Here is a 2,903-nt window from a genome sequence, read left to right on the forward strand (position 1 = left end):
CTTATCTATCGTAATCGCGTTGTATGAAGTAAATCTACTTTAAACAACTGATTATTTCGACATAGATCGATTCATCGTATCTGGGATGGCACTTAAGTTACTTATTACATTATACTTTCTACTTTGTAGTGTATAGACATTTGCCTCGAGCGCATACGTCACAGCCCAGTCAGCGGTGGGGGCATTCGGCGTCCGACCGTGGTGCGGGCAGGTCGTGCTGTGTGCGTAGGCGAGCCAAATAATAATCTAATGGCGGAGATAAAGGTGTATAATACAATGGCGACGAGGATTAAAAAGGAGTGTATAAAAAAAAAAAAGAAGTGAGTAGGTACACGTATAAGTTAAAGTTATAAATTAACTCACGGAATATTATTAATTTCAAACAAAGTATCTATTTAGATTGTGCTTAAATATGAAGTGTTTACTTTATATTTTCTCAGCCACCAAGGTGTAAATGTGTGAAGAGTGATATTCCCGTTGTTATAATAAAGATAAGTGATGGTGTTTTTAAAATTAATTTATCGATCGGAAATAACGAAAATACTTTTTGTTGTGTGTGTGTTTTGCAGTAAAACGATTCTTAATATTTTACGTTAGTAACATGTACCTACATTAAGAAGTGGCTAATATAACACACTCACGAAAATAAGCGGAAAAGTAATAATCAGTAAAATATTAAAATAATTTATTTTATACTGAAAGTTAATCTGGTCTGCGCATAGAAATATGACAGGAATTTATGACATAGTCATAAAATATGTTATGGGCTAGGTAAATATCTATTTTAACAATCAAATTACCAGCAAAAGTTTAATTACCTATCCAGTAATACAATTACGTAAAATACAGCAGATACATGCAACGTAATTATCTAGAGGAATGCTGGGATCGATCACTATCCAATAACGGTATTTATTTTTAAATTATTGATTGAATTAAAATGTTTGATGCAATACACTCAAACCAAATTAGCAGTACCCATTTTGTCTATGCTTAAAATTGGTTAATGCCATGGAAATGAATTATTTAATTACTAATTGTTGTACAAATCTAGATTAGTATAAACATATTGGTGATATTTTAATATAAAATAAATTACCTTTTCCGCTCGATGGTATGGTGACTATAGTCACTATTAAAAATAAATCGTAGTGTTATGGCAATTTATTTATTGACTTACCATAAGCGTAGGTGTATAATTATAACCCAGGTGTTAGTACTATCTATTTACTTTAATCGAGAAATGAATTAATGGAAATATTTATTTGAAATAAAACTCGTTTCACTGTTATTGATTATTATCTTGTTATATCAATATTTAGAATAAACATACGAAGATTTGTCTGTTGGCACTTTGAGTTTACAACATGTAAACGATTATGTTCACAATACCATTACCTATCTAAAGGTGCTTACTAACGGCAAAATGTCGTTACCTCATCACATAATAAAATAAATTGAATTAACAAAATAAATAATTCGCAAGGATTATACATTTACATTTATTTTTGAAACGTTTATAAACTATAACACCAACCTACGCACACATCAACCTATGCACACAAATTATAGAAGCAACATAGCAGCTATATACTGGACACAGAACAGTATTAAACATCAAATTGTTACATAACAGCAATTATTAAATTTAACACAATAATGGACAGTAACGTTCACGAGCGTTCAGGTAGTAAAGGATGATACGACAGAACGCTTACAGACGTCATAGTTTTGATTCGTTTAAAATTGAAACTGCTCCCAAAGGCAATGTATATGAATAAGTAGTGTCTTTGGGAAGTAATTCTTAAATTGTACAGTCCAACAAAGTGTTAACTGGACATTAAATTGTTAACAGCAGTTATAAACTGAACATTAAATTGTTAGCAGCAGTATAATATGCTGGACATTAAATTGTTAATAGCAGTTATAAACTGAAAATTAAATTGTAAGCAGCAGTATATGCTGGACATTAAATTGTTAACAGCAGTTATAAACTGAACATTAAATTGTTAGCAGCAGAATATGCTGGACATTAAATTGTTAGCAGCAGTATATGCTGGACATTAAATTGTTAATAGCAGTTATAAACTGAACATTAAATTGATAGCAGCAGTATATTATGCTGGACATTAAATTGTTAACAGTAGTTATAAACTGAACATTAAATTGTTAATAGCAGTTATAAACTGAACATTAAATTGTTAGCAGCAGTATATGCTGGACATTAAATTGTTAACAGTAGTTATAAACTGAACATTAAATTGTTAGTAGCAGTATATGCTGGACATTAAATTGTTAACAGCTGTTATAAACTGAACATAAATTGTTAGCAGCATTATATGCTGGATATTAAATTGTTAACAGCAGTTAAAAAACTGAACATTAAATTGACACATAAGAGCATTATAATGTTGAACATTAAATTGTTATCAGCAGTATAATAATATGCTGACCATTAAATTGTTAACAACAGTATATGCTGAACATTAAATTGTTACATTAGAGTAGATAAATACTGAAATTGAAATGGTTACTTAAGAGCAGTATACTGAATATTGTATAATTAATTATATAATACAATCTGTTGAATACTGAAGTGAATAATATTGTTCAGTCAATATAATATAATGTCGATATACCTATTCTATTTAAAAAAAAAACATATTAAAATCTACACTATCCAAACAAGGTTTAGTGATGATGAAATCAGCCAAGGGAATATTAAATTGCGATTAGGCATTAAATTGCAATGAAGCATTAAATTGCAATGAGGCATTAAATTGCTATGACGCATTAAATTGCGATGACGCATTAAATTGCATTGAGGCATTAAATTGCTATGACGCATTAAATTGCAATGAGGCATTAAATTGCAATGAGGCATTAATATGCTATGACGCATT

This window comes from Ostrinia nubilalis, chromosome 4 (assembly GCF_963855985.1).
Source record: "Ostrinia nubilalis chromosome 4, ilOstNubi1.1, whole genome shotgun sequence".
Taxonomy (NCBI): domain Eukaryota; kingdom Metazoa; phylum Arthropoda; class Insecta; order Lepidoptera; family Crambidae; genus Ostrinia; species Ostrinia nubilalis.